Raw genomic sequence first — 15642 nt, 5'->3', positions numbered from 1 at the left:
CTCACTTGTCACCATCAAACAGTAGCATAAACCCAGAACGTATTGCGAGATCTCGCAAAACTTCTCTTTTCTTCTTTTTTTTCTTTTTTTTTCTGGTCATGTCCCCTTAGGGGATCTGTACCCCGGGGCCTCCTCTCGCCCACAATTGCAAGATGCTGAAGCAACCTAGGCTGGCCTTCTCTGACAAAGCAGAGGGGCTTCACTTCTATTCTCAGCCTCTCGCAGGCGGCTCATTCCTTCCTCAGCACATGATGAATGAATGAATGTTCAGTGCAACCCTCCCCTCTAATACATTGCAAACACAAGTTATATGACAATTGTATAGCTATTCTTAACTACTATCTATCTAAGAACTATAACAGTTCTTATAATGTCTGCCACTTTGCCAATACAAGTAACATCCGACTTACGACGGGGATTGGTTCCGACCAACCGGTTGTAAGTCAGATTGGACGTAAGTTGAATGCCATTCAAAATAGCCGACGGTTATAGCTACGACTGTAGTGGTAGATGGCTGTGTGAGAGTGAGATGCTGGGATACTGTGCTGCTGTAACTGTCGTACGCGATGCTGGGCTGCTACGTGCAGCATCGGCTGGCTGTGGTCGTAAGCACGGGTGGACGTAAATCGAGCAGGTCGTGAGTCGGATGTTACTTGTATTTTGGGTCAGTGATTGTGTGCAGTTGTGTGAACTTGCGTGAACTTTGTGTTGCTGTTGTGTCTTTTTTTCTCTGATTATTTGTGTGTGAGTTTTTTGTGTGTTGTTGATAGTGACGGACTGATGAGGCTTCATGAAACAGTGTCCTTATTTTCTATGCTCAGTAGATGGCGCTCTGGGTTTAAAAATGATGCAAGGTGTCATTGAAGATTTTAGAGCAGAGAGTGCCATCTAGTGGGCTCTGACTACAAGGACACTGTTTCATGAAGCCTCATTAGCTCACCAGGAGTTGCCAACCTCTGGTGACTTTGAATCTCTGAAGTCTCTCCACCGAGTCATCTAGATACATGCAAAGCTTCACATGGTGCAGGTTTTTCATTGCCTTTGTCAGTGAGTTCCATATTGTCTCTCCCATGATTCCAGTGTTCAGTGTACACATTGACTGATGATTCCAATAAAGAAAAAGAAAAAGTTATCTTTTAAGTGCTTGCACTTGCACATTGAGATGATGCTGTTTGTTCCGTGGCTAAAACTAAATCAAGAATTACTGGGATTTGAGAGAAACTCACTATAAAACCCTCTGTTTTGCCGAAGACATAAAATTGGAATTGTAAACAGTGTTCTGGCACTTGTGGGTTTTTTTTTGTTGACATTATTTGAAGTGGAGTAATAAAAGTGGCTCAATAGATTTAAAAGAAGAAGTAACACAACATGTCGATCCACTGCTTGAACTTCTTGAAATGAAAAAGCAGAGGACGCCAGCAATCATTTACAGTTAATGGCTCTGGAAAGGAAACATTCGTGGGTCGACAGGTGGAGGACTTCAAGTGGCTCGGGTTCATCGTCAAGAGAAAGAGGAGGCTGGAGTGAGAGGTGTGTCGCTGTCTTCTGTCGTGACGTCTTGGCGTCTGTCGTCTAGATAGATGGACAGATAGATGGACAGATGATAGATAGATAGATAGATAGATAGATAGATAGATAGATAGACGGACAGACAGACAGATAGATAGACATACATACAGATAGATAGACATACATACAAACAAACAGATAGATAGAAGGATAGACAGACGGACGGACCGAAGGACGAACCGACCGAAGGACGGACAGACAGACAGACAGGAAGGTAGACAGACAGACAGACAGACAGACAGACAGATAGACAGACAGACAGAGAGAGATAGATAGATAGAAAGATAGACGGACAGACAGACAGACAGATAGATAGACATACATACAGACAAACAGATAGCTAGAAGGATAGACAGACGGACGGACCGAAGGACGAACCGACCGAAGGACGGACAGACAGACAGACAGACCGACAGAAAGACAGATAGATAGCTAGATAGATAGATAAACAGACAGACAGACAGACAGACAGACAGACAGACAGACAGATAGAAAGATAGACGGACGGACAGACAGACAGATAGACAGAGAGACAGACAGATAGATAGACATACATACAGACAAACAGATAGATAGGTAGGATAGACAGACGGACGGACCGAAGGACGAATGGACCGAAGGACGGACAGACAGACAGGGAGATAGATAGACAGACAGACAGACAGATAGATAGATAGACAGACAGACAGACAGACAGGGAGATAGATAGACAGACAGACAGACAGATAGATAGATAGACAGACAGACAGATAGAAAGATAGACGGACGGACAGACAGACAGATAGACAGAGAGACTGACAGATAGATAGACATACATACAGACAAACAGATAGATAGAAGGATAGACAGACGGACGGACCGAAGGACGAATGGACCGAAGGACGGACAGACAGACAGACAGACAGACAGACAGACAGACAGACAGATAGATAGATAGATAGATAGATAGATAGATAGATAGATAGATAGATAGATAGATAGATAGACAGATAGATAGATAGATAGATAGATAGATAGATAGATAGATAGATAGATAGATAGAAATAATGGCTGTCATGAGGTGGGATCGATGACTTGCTTCCCATGCAGACACACGTGAAGCAGAAGAGTCGTGTTCCTGAATAGATGGTACATTCCGCTGGGTTCCTCCTCTAATATATACTGGGTGAGATTATCATTGCACGGCTCCCTGGTGACAGGTGGGATCAGCGTTCCGGCCCGCTCCGCTCACCGCTGACCACAGTCTGCGTGATGAGTCTTCCAATCCCTTATTTCCCACCTGAGCTCATCCATCCTGCATCATAGGTCAATTCAATACAAGACTGTCCTGTTTATTCGGTCCTGAAGAGGAGAATTTGGTGCGAACTGGACGAGTCAGGTGTAATGAGAGCTCAGCGTGGTTGGTGGTGCTGGACCGACAGTGGTGTCAGAGTCGTGTACGTGTTGGTCATTTCAACTTTCCTGTCACAGCAAGAGCCGTGACACAACTACAGAGATGATGTGACTGCAGAGCTCTGAGTGTCATGCTCTTGTTTCACCCGACTGAAAGGAATATACGGAGCCCTGGAAGTGACATGCATGCGTTTATTTTTTTTGGATGTGGCATGCATGACTTCATTTTTTTTTTATCCCAAGATAACAGTTATCTCCAGATCATTTTTATCTCAAGATACAACCGTCAATGTCAGCGCATGCGTAGCTGCCTCTCTGGCAAAGCATTGTGTAGACGTCCTCCTGTAACCACTATGTCTCCCGTGGCTTCGTAGCTTTCGTCAACATTTTCAGTCACTGTCTGCAAGTCTGTACGCGTTTAACACACTGATCAAGTGTCTCCTACTCAAAATAATACCATATGTGGCTAAGCTATACGTATTACGCATCGCAGGAAGCGACATGCATGGATTTATTTTTTTTATCTTGAGATAACAGTTAAAAATAAAGAAAAAATAAAGTCATGAATGCCGATTCCAATATGTATAGCTTAGCCACATATGGTATTGTTTTGAGTAGAACGCACTTGATCAGCGTGTTAAAAGTTCTGGAGGAGGTGTTTTTTTACAAGTCATACATTTGACGTCACAGCAGAATCTGACTGCTCCAGCGCTGAGGCAGATGTTAAAGGTACTAAGCTATCAAAGGTAGAAAATCGCAAACAATAGCTGACGTAGTTAAACACTCACTGTGACTCTGCAGAGCTTGTCCCACATGCTGGCTCTCGCTCCACCCACTATTGAGGGAGTACTTGTACTTTACATCAAGATAATATCCACAAGACTCTTGTGGTCACCGCAACCTCTCGTGAATATTTGCATCCACTGGTGTCAAGGTCACTTGCCATATCAGCACCTCAAGAAACCTGCATAAGTTGGAAGTAAATGTTATGTTTTGATTTGTTGCGTTCGTTCGTTCCTTTTCTCATCCCCTCGTTTCTAGCTTAGTGGCAGCGCAGCTGGATCTCATTCTGCTGATCAGTCTGCAAGGATTTCTACTCCTGGGTTCCAGTCTGTGCTGCCAGATGGTCACTTCGTGTTCCGATGGTAACAGTCTTTCTCTCGACCCTCCGATCTATTGCGACTCTCTATATACAGTATATGTTTTCCGTGTGCGCGTTTTTGAATCGCCAGTTTAGTTTATCTCCTCGTCGGTTTTCTTTTAGCTTCCTCGATGGCGTGTGAGTGTTTGTTGTTTAGACGCGTCTTTTCGGTTTTTCACCCTGTGGTATCCTCGTGTGTGTCTGTGTGTGTGTGTGTGGAACCACCACCGAGCGCCTTTTGTTAGTTTAGCCTCGTGAGTTTTGTTTCCGAGCCTGTTTCTGTTCCAGTTTTCAGGTTTGAACTTCATTCGCCTGCTTTTCTGTTTCAGGTTTTCACCCTTTCCTTCGTGTTTGTCCTCCTCGCTCCGCTTCTGGTGTCAACGTTCTTAGTTTATCCTTCCTGTTTGTGTTTTATTTGTGTTCATCGTATTAAACACATTGTTAACAGTTAATCTCGTTGTTTGACTTTTCAGTGTTTTGACAATGACTCTGCACTTGGGTCAGACTCCCTGAGCGATCATGACAGTAAAAGTGATTTTTCCGTCTTCTGAAAGGACTTCAGGCTGCAGACGAAAACATGAGGCAGACCTGTAACAGTCATTTACCACCAAAACTTAGTGACAACCTGGCAGCCAAAAAAAGCGTCTGAACTTATCGTTTATTACGACCAAGATCTTTCCCACCCTGATGGACCACTCGCCGGCGGAAAGTCAAAACTGAAGCAGGTAATTGCACGCGGCTCTGAATCCAAGCCTTTACCCCGAGGACGAGCGTGCACCTGTTCATGTTCCTCTGCCGTTCAACTCAAAGAGTCAAGGACAGTGTTGCATCGACAGATGAGGCGAGTCACTGCTCCCACGTAGCAATATCCCAGAGACAGCTGGAACCCTCAAATCAGGAGAAGATCACAAATGTCTGCGGCTCTGTCATGTCGACAGGTTTCCAGGCTGTTGCCATGGAACCAAATATGAAGCTTTATTTATACGCCCTGTTGTGCACGCAGGTATTTTTAGTTGTTTCAACGACACATGATGCCATTACTACTGAGACAGAGAATTTCAACAAAGGCTTCGGAATGAAATGGTTATAAAACGGGACGGTGCTTCGGAGACATTTATCACAGTCGAGTGAGTGTTTCAAGGGTTCCGTCTAATATCAAATAGTCCATGAAGTTATCCAGAACAGGAAGCTGATGTGTGATCTGTAGCACTGGAGAAGTAGATATATTTCGGTTTAAGAGATTTTACAATGCCTTTTCAAGATTTCATTTATTATTCTGAACCACTTTGCAGCATGATTAAACTCAATATTGGAATTTAAACCCAAATTGTATCCAGTGTGGTGACACTCTGTAGACATATGACTTCCGCTAGTTCTTAATACACTGAAGAACTGAGAGAGGATTTGCATCCGTCACCCTGTGCTGTTGCAACTTATCGATCAGGCTCACATCGACATTTATGCCTCATTGGTTGGTCATCATGTGACCGAGACCAACGAGGGGGGTGGGACCCAGACCAGGATCAAGACCAAAGCCACAGCCAAGACCAAGACCAAGACCAAGACCAAAGCCAATACCAAAACCAAGACCAAGACCAAAGCAATACCAAAACCAAGACCAAGACCAAAGCAATACCAAAACCAAGACCAAGACCAAAGCCAAGACCAAGACCAAGACCAAGACCAAGACCAAAGCCAATACCAAAACCAAGACCAAGACCAAAGCCAATACCAAAACCAAGACCAAGACCAAGACCAAAGCCAATACCAAAATCAAGACCAAGACCAAGACCAAAGCCAAGACCAAAACCAAGACCAAGACCAAAGCAATACCAAAACCAAGACCAAGACCAAAGCAATACCAAAACCAAGACCAAGACCAAAGCCAAGACCAAGACCAAGACCAAGACCAAGACCAAAGCCAATACCAAAACCAAGACCAAGACCAAAGCCAATACCAAAACCAAGACCAAGACCAAGACCAAAGCCAATACCAAAATCAAGACCAAGACCAAGACCAAAGCCAAGACCAAGACCAAGACCAAGACCAAAGCTAAGACCAAGACCAAGACCAAAGCCAATACCAAAACCAAGACCAAGACCAAGACCAAGACCAAGACCAAAGCTAAGACCAAGACCAAAGCCAATACCAAAACCAGGACCAAGACCAAAACCAGGACCAAGACCAAGACCAAGACCAAGACCAAGATCAAGACCAAAGCCAATACCAAAACCAAGACCAAGACCAAAGCCAATACCAAAACCAAGACCAAGACCAAGACCAAAGCCAATACCAAAACCAAGACCAAGACCAAGACCAAAGCCAAGACCAAGACCAAGACCAAGACCAAAGCTAAGACCAAGACCAAGACCAAGACCAAGACCAAAGCCAATACCAAGACCAAGACCAAAGCCAATACCAAAACCAAGACCAAGACCAAGACCAAAGCTAAGACCAAGACCAAAACCAATACCAAAACCAGGACCAAGACCAAGACCAAGATCAAGACCAAGACCAAGACCAAGACCAAGACCAAAGCCAAGACCAAGACCAAGACCAAGACCAAGACCACGACCCAGACCAAACTGAAAAGAAAATTCAGACCAAGCCAATAGTTTGTGCAGTGCTAGCTCTGAGCCCGATGTCCCCCCCAAGTCGAGGGACGCTGGTGTGCAGAGAACCAAACACTGTTCTGGCTGAGACAGTGGAGAGTGGCACATCGCTCATGGGCCCAGATCCACACAGTCTACAAGGGGAAACAAGACACAGCTTTAGGATGAGAGCACTTTAGAACTCAAGTCTCAGTGTGTTGTGCTCAATGGGAGCCTCAAAATCACCTTTTTCTTCTTTGCATTGTGATTCAGCACAGACCCAGTTGCAGTAAGCGAAGTAAAGCTACAGCAAAGACCCAGGAAGGCAGCGACGTCAACTTGGCCGCTCCACCAGTCACATGGAGCCACTGAACAGAGTCAGCCCACTTCACCAGTCCCAGTCGACTGAATCACTTGATGCACTCTGGACGCGAACGATGCATGAATTCATGAGAGCTCAGCCTCCAGGTCTTTGTATCAGAAAACGTCACCTACGTTAACTCCGATCATTTGCCCGATTTGTTCTGACATCGCAGCCGGGGGTTTAACGCGCCAGAGTGAGAGGGCTTTCAGATCCCACCTCCACCAGACGGCGTCTCGGAAAGAAAACAGGTTTATTTAAATTGCGGCTAACTGCGGATTTTCATAAGCTGCAGGCCAGAATGTGTCTGGGAACATCTCCATCCAGCGTGACCTGCAGTCCCTGCGTGCAACCCAACACTTTACAACTATACCAAGGTATGGAGTCACCTTCATATGAGCTCTTAAGACACATTACTGTTAGTTTGTTGAGCTGTAATAGTGCGAGAAGATCAACTACTGTTAACTGACATTTTCATGGATTTTCATCCACCCTTCTTTGTCACTTGAGCAAGAAAATAACATAAAAACATAAGAATAAAAACATAACATACTATATGTTTTAAAATAATAAATAATATATATAAGAATATATAAAATAATGTATATAATAATAAAAACTTGATCGAATGAAATGTTGTCCCCTAAATAAATAAACAGATGTAAATTGTTGTTTCTTTTAATTCAGTTTTATCTTTACAATTAATCATGTACAAATACTAAACAATTTGTACTTCACTTTGCAATTGTCATGTTTTGTTTAAAAGAACAGCTTAATAACTTAAGCTGTTCTTTTAAACAAAACATGACAATAAGTGGCAACATAAAAGGTAATTACATCATTTATCATTAAACTCAAATTATTTTTTATTTATAAGGTCACAGTACACAGATAGTACTGCAGTAGTAGATTATGTCGTATAATATTTGCACATTAAACAATATAATTTTATAGCTTTTTTGTTCACTTTAGTTCCCCATAACAGCTGATTTTCTTACCAAACGTGAGCTAAATTGTATTTTATTTATAATTTTTTTTTATTCACTTTTTTGTAGCTTACAAACTTGTACATTGGCAGATGATTTAAATTGTCCAGTTGCCAGTGAACCACAGTTAAAAAATAAGAAATAAAAAAATGTTTGCATTTTGACTTCCTCCGTTGTTTATTCAAAGTGTTGAGAGATCTGATGTCCACCATGACTGCGTTCTTTTGAACGGCTCTTTCGATGCAGCTGTCAGCTGTTCCAGCCAAATAGGGCTGAATGCTTCTATTAAGAGACATCACTGTCGAATCATTGGAAATAGCATGCAGCCTTGCCTCGTCTCAGGTAGTCGTATAATATAAGGCACTATCCACCGCCAGAACAATGAACTAGACCCAGACCATTTCCTGGTACGGTGCACTAAGGGGCCAATAAGGGCACTGATACCTGTGACACGTCATTGGGCGCGGCTGATTCAATGTGAGTTTGTGAGGAAAATCTGAGTTGAGTTGCGACAGTAGCCATTAGCGAAAGCAAAATAAACCAAGAGCGAAGTGAGGCCTTGGACAAATGCGGAGGTGTAACCAATTCTTGCACTCATCTAAAAGGAGAAGTGTTTGTTGCATTCCACGGACTCGTGCACCATCCACGTCCCTGCCCCTCCCCCAAAAAAGGGCACTATACTCGGCAGGGGGAACAGCACTACAGCAGGCTACCCTCGACGAACCTAGCCAGACCAATCGGTGGAAATGCGGCATTAAATACTTGACCAAATTTCAGCGGTTCTGGAAGGAGTCCCGAAGAATCGGCTTCTCTAACTTCTCTACCAGGGTAAGTTCTCCATGACCACCTCGTAAAACATGAACCTGGTCAACATGGTCCTCATGTTGAGACAAAAGACCACACTGTCCGAGCTATTCCACTGACATACCGAACTGTCGTGTCTCCAGATTGAATCCACCCATGGTCCTGCTCTGTGTGCCTCCCACACATTTCAAATTCTGTTGTCAACAACGCTTTACCAAACAACCATTTCAGCGGTTGGCAGCGTTGCTTGATCACAGGGATTTATTTAATCCCCATCGTATACCCTGTGTGTCCCTCCCACAAGGAGCGATCGTGTTCCCCGATAAGTTAATACAAGCGCTAGCCTCCGTCTCCCCTGGCTTTATTGCTCTCTCCTCAGCCTCGTGTCTCTCTCCCTCTGCACCCCTCTATCAACACTGATCAATACCATCATCAGAATAATTGTCAGCGTTTTGCGAGTCCCAAATGAAAGTGTGCGGGAGAGAGTGTGTGTCTGGGGGTACGTGCCAAGTAAAGGCTGACATTTCAAATTTGGCTTGTCACGTTCCTGGCGTCTGAACTGTACAGACAACAAAGGAGCGCATGAGCAAGTGAAGCCGGAGGCAACCGTCGAGTCACCGGCGCCCCCTAATGCTTGAACTTCATGACAAGTTCCGCACTCTGGCTATGTCCACTTGCAGGTCGCTGTGAAGTATCTGACTGTCTGTGGAGAACGTTTACTGAATCACCTGTGATAAACAGCGAGTGTGAAACTGCAGACTCAGAGTCATCATCATGTAAACCGCAGCAATGATGGTGGACGGTTTCCGAGCCAGTAAATACCATAGGACACCTTCTAAATAAACAGAACTACAGGAAATGAACTCTCTTTGATTGTTCGTGCTCTTAGCACTAGCAGACTGTTACGTCATGAAGACACGCTGCAAGAAATGATGTTCCAGAGGAAGTGTTGGAGCAAGGACCAATAGGAGTGAAGACTGTGTGCGCTCATTGTTTTGTGGACTTGGATGTCACTTGGTATATACTGTCGCACAGACCTGGGCAAAGTGCGACATGGGGGCCATATGCGGCCCGATGCCTGAGTTTTCGTGTCCCCGACTAAAGCAGTAACTAATATATCCAAATTTTTCTTCCTTTTTTTGTTCTTTCTCTTTTAGTCACCACCACCACTTCCGCTGTAAATATCGCATGTTCTTGTTATAAGACGACAATTTTCTTCTTTCAGTTGGCCATTTTGTGAACGTCTTGTCCATAGTTATATTCAAATTAAGTGCATATAAAATGAAATACTTCATGGTCATACTTCATAGGTTTCATGGCATATTTACACGTATTAATATCCTCACTTGCATTTCATCTTCTTAGGTTCATTTTGTCCTTGTTACTTAAGTACATATTTTGTATATTTTTCTGTCATGTTTTGTAGTCATCGCCTTCTTGCTTCTTGCTTTTGATGGTGGCCCCTCACAACAGTGACAGTTTCTAATGTGGCCCTATAGGAAATTGAATGGCCCACCTCAGCTGTAGCACCTCATGTGGCTAAACTTATATAGTCTGCACTATAGTGCATGATGATTTTACTATTTTTACCAAGTGACACAATGTATATTACAGAGAACGGATGGAGCGCCACCCTATGGCTAAACCCCAACACCAAACACCATATTTATTTGCCGACGCAACGTGAAATATGTGCCTTAATTTGATGCCTGATGTGTCAACATACAACGGAGATGCAAGACTTGTGCATCTTCCTTGTGTCGATTTGTCATGCCTTAGGAGTGAGAATGTGTAGCCAGAGTAGGCTAAAAGTAGAATCTGTTGTAATTGTCCTGGGGATGTCTGTTCCTCAGAGGAGCTGGAGGAGGTTTCTGAAGAGAGGAAAGTCAGGTCTGCTTCCTCCTGGGACCAGGCAGAAGGGCAAAACAGTGGATGGAAGGTAGCTTAGTTCTCTTGCGCAGTACAGCCCTCAAGTTTTAACAACACATTTTAGGCTGTACTTTTTACCTTTTGGTACTTACTGTAATACGATGATGAACTTAGGAGTTTCCCTGACAAGTTTACATTCCTTCCTGTTGACTGCCTGGTGCTTTGTAATGGGGCGGGATAAGCTCCATCTTCTGAGCTCTGTTGATGGACTAATTCATGTCACCGAATGGAATATTACATACGGTAGTAGTGTTTTAAAGGTGTGTATGAGGATGGAAGGCTGTTGATGCCATCCTTGTCAAACCAAAGCTGAAATATTTCCAAGATCCAAACCAAGCTCCAGGACCAGGATGAAAGAGACCCGAGATAAACAGTTGGGGTTCCATCATCATCCTGGCCACCTGTTGAATCCAGAATCCAAACAGATTGTTGGAAACAAAAATAGGGATTCCAGAGTAACGTGGGTCAAATGCTCGCCCAAAAGTCCTTGTAGTGAAGTCCAGTATACGCAGCGAATTGCCTGCACACAAAGGAGAAACGTATGAATCTGTCAAACTTTATCAAACTTCCATTCGATTTTAATTCCTCACCAGTGAAAAGGTATGAACATGCCTAAATGGCCTGCGTGTGCCAGACAGTCCGTGCTGAAGTAATGACACCGAGATGAAATGATCACATGAGAAACGCTGCTGTAATTAGGACGCGTCTCCCTGTGAGTGTCACAATAGCGCCCTCACATGGAGGACTGGATAGAAGATTACAGTGGAGCCTCTGCACACACCCCCTCACACGCACGCACAAACACACCTACGACATTGTGTTATATTTGGAAACACAATTTCATGCTATCAGTTGTGGCAGCCATTCCATTAAGATAGCTGCGGTGAGTGTGCGTGTGTGTGTGTGTGAGTGAGTGTGTGCGTGAGAGTGTGCGCTTTGATGTGTGCGTGTGCGAGCACACAGTCGTCTGGTTGTCTCGCCACACGCCCAATCTGTAAAGCCAGTTCCCCATTTCAAGTTTGTTTAACTTGCAAAGTGCGTTGCCATGGCAACAGCCGGGTTTCCTGTAATTACGCGGATTAAAATTGTGAAAATTAATTAGAAAGTCAAGAAAATGATCTCACAGCGGATAAAATGTGAGGCGCCCCTCCCTCTCTTTGTTTCACGCACGACTTTTCTCCTTGACTCTCGCTGTGACGCAGGCGACCGGAGCTCAGACCCTGAAACACTGACGTCTTAATTCCTCCAGCCAATCACCATCAAACGCACCTGTCACTCACTTCATGGCTCTTTGAGAACCTCGTTCGCACAAAGTTCACCGCCGAGACATGGCGAATCAATGACACCATTTCTGCAAAATCCACAGCGGAATTTCACATCAAAGGACCTCAAATCTCAGCGTGACTGTAAAACACTTTTGACACTTGTTCCATTATGAATAAAAAAGAAAAGAGATTTAGCGTCAGATTGTGGTGAAGCTGAGTGAAAGACAGTACAATTTTGGTGTATCAAATGGTGAGCACAGCTGGAGGGCCACATGCTTTACACTGTTGGTGCAAGACTAGATTCATGTTTCTTTGCTTCCTCAGCTTCAACTCCTGCCCTCACGAAGCACTTGACCACAGGAAGACAATGGTTCGAGGTGAAGGTGTGAGTATTCACAGAAGACGGAGTCTGACCAAACTGACCAAGCATCAGCCAAAAGAACAGGAACGCCAGGCTGCACTTGACACAAGTCTCCAGTTTTGGAGATGAGAAAGATTCACCTTTAAACTCATGACACCAAACACACAAGCTGCGGGATGCGATGGTTTCAACCTCATGGTTTGCATGGCTTCTTCTTCGACTGGAAATGCTTGACTTCCAATCCAAAGAAAACGCAACCAAACTGAAGATCCTTCATGCGTGTGACCCACGCACACCACCCAAACATCAAAGGAGTTCAGTCGGAGACACGGGTGGACGTCTGAGTGTCACGCTCAAAACTCAAACCTCGAAGAAGACTGAATTATGCTCTGGAGATATGGATGGAACCTTAGCCAGAACAAAGCATAAACGAAACCACAAAGTGCAAGATGAAGAAACATTGAAACAAACTGAGGGAAAGAAGCTACGGCTAGCCTGGACTCGATTAACAACCAGATCCAAAACATCAAAGGAATTCATCGGAGGCAACAGGTGGTTTCAACTTGCCATAGCTGTCGTCAGAACAGGACGCAAGAGAGCATGCACTTCACCTATTAAAGAAAGGCTGTACCCTTCCACTATTACCCCCATTTAAAAAAAAAAAAGAGGCAGCGGTGAAAGCGAAAGACAGCATTGCCAAAGGAGAAAGCAAGAAGTTTGGTGATGCAAGGAAAACATTTTGCAGCATGTGCACACCGAAAAATGTGTAGCTGCTTATACTATGAAATCTTCTTTCCAGGAAATAAAAGCTGAACAGTTGATCTCCTGTCTTGCATTCATTTTTTTGTTTCTGGTCTACTGCGAAGTCAGACAACACATCGGAAAACTCTCACCTGGTCAGATGCACAGCTCGATCTAACAAAACAGGCACTGACTTGGAGTCTCAGAAAACACTGCTATCATTAGCGTCTCATGCTAAAGCGTGTTTTAAACTTCAATAATGAAGAAAGTGCGCCAGGCTCCCACCACACTTTCACGTCGCTGAGGTGTGAGGACGGTTCCGATAACAACCCTGGGAGTTGGAGCTACGAAGGTTCCTTCTGAACGGTCACACCAGACCAGATTGAAGCGGCAAAAGCGACTTATTTGTAAAGTCAGCGCAGAGCTGCCATTACTTTGACTAACTGTCGCACTGCAGTGTGGGAGCAGGGGATCCAGCAACAAGTTTCAGCCAACGTTTTGTCGGGACAAGTCGCGGCATGTTAACCAACCGGAGCCAAGGAAGTGAAAAGGAAGTCACAGACTGGCAGAGCCAATTCCATCTCTGTGGGATGTGAGGGGCCCAGAAACCGTGGTGTTGTTGCCTCTCCCCCAACTTCACACCTGCCCCCTGCAGGTGACTAGCATCACATTGGTGGCTGGAAACCAGCGATTACTTGAGTGATCGAGCAGAGTGATTCAGTGCGGTCGTACAGTTTGACGTATTCCACTTGGTTCAAACTATATAATCCCTGAAAAACAACCCATAGTTTTTGAGATCCAACATGATGCTAACTGCTCCATGTAGCCTTGCTGCTGAAGCAGTAACAGCTTTGGAATGATTCATGATCTATGATGCGATTTAGCACAGGCTCCCAAAAGGTAATGACGAGTTAAACGGCCCGCATGAATGGACTGTCCCAGCCACGTGGGGCAAGAGGCGTAGGACACCCTGGACACACCCCCGAGCACAGTGAGGCCATACCAACAACGTACTGGACTCCAATCCAGACGTATCCTCTCCAGTTCCATTTCATAAATGTCTGTTTAACCCAATATAACAGGGGTCTCAAACCGTTCTGTTCCTACCCATCATCACACGCAGTTTAGCCAATCAGATGTCAGCTGAAACAAGCAACACCAGACAGATTACAGACATCTGATTGGTTGGAACGATCGCCTTCCACCGACTGCGGCCCTTTTGCCCTTTTTTTGTCAGTTTGAGACCTCTGTTATTTCATGTTTTAAACTATGTGGTTTCTGTAATGTAGCCATTGGTGTGGCAACACTATCTTGCTTAATACTCTGTCGGCTACCTTCTCATTCCAAACAGTAGGGCTTCACCGGTCCACATGTCGTGGGGTTCAGACTTGACTCAAGTCCAGCACAGTGGCGAGACATGTTTTAAATTACACTCCATCCACATGTCAGTTTGAAGGAAGCGTATCTGTGGCTCAGATCTGCCCGGCAGCCGAGCGCCGCACATTGTTTACTTCCCCTGCATTTACATTCCGGCGGCGCTTTCATGTCATTACTTGTACAGTCCTCACCAACAATAGTTTTTATACATCTCTCGTGGCTAATGTTCACCCACAGAGAGAGTCACCCAAACAGAACCCACCGTCTGGGACACATAAATCTCTCCACTCCTCTGAAAAAAAAAAAAAAAAAAAAAAAAAGTAAGAGAAAAGCAATTTCACAGCCTCAATTTCAGCCTCTCCTCCACTTCTCTCTCCCTCTCTTCTGGGTGTCGTTCTCCCTGACAGAATGAATAAACAGGCGCGGCAAGTGTAATCTCAGTCTTTTATTAGCAACAGCAAACACAGAAACAATGAATTTAGCCGGATCCTCTCCTCCTCTCTGTCTTCTCCTTCTGCTCATCGCTTCTCATCAGCTTTAATGAAGCACAAATCTCATCCGCAATCATTCCATCAGCGACGCCGCCATTTCCTGTGCTTACAAACAAGCTGTCGTCTTTTGGCGCAGCTTTGTTTAGCTGATAACCCGACTGCTGTAAGAATTTAGTATTGTGCGTACAGCTGGAGTGGTGAGCCGTTCTTCGCTTGATGGTTCACGTTTTTAGTGGCGCTCTTGTTTACAGAGTGGTGATCTTCAACACGTCCCATAACTATCTTTACGACCGTCCATTTAAAATGCTTCATAATAGCACGGCGTTCTTTGTGAAACAGTTACAGGAGGGAGTGTGTGTTAGGGAGTAACAAGGTTTTACGTCGACGTCCTGGCCGAGTGGTTTATAATATGGTAATGGAACTAATTTCCAGATGGAATATCAACGTCACAAATGTTCTTACCAACACAAAAAGCCATAAATGACGCAGGTGTTCAGTAGTAATGGGTAAGTACATTGTAATACAGTGTCCTGATTTTCAGAGGCCACTAGATGGCACAGTCTAGTGTACACAGTCGACTGTACAAATAAACAAATGCAGGCTGTGTCCCATTTCTCACCCTAACACTCGTTT

Source organism: Synchiropus splendidus, chromosome 5 (genome assembly GCF_027744825.2).
Source record: "Synchiropus splendidus isolate RoL2022-P1 chromosome 5, RoL_Sspl_1.0, whole genome shotgun sequence".
Classification (NCBI taxonomy): Eukaryota; Metazoa; Chordata; class Actinopteri; order Syngnathiformes; family Callionymidae; genus Synchiropus; species Synchiropus splendidus.
The sequence above is the reverse complement of the archived record's forward strand: the minus strand, read 5'-3'. Positions refer to the sequence as shown.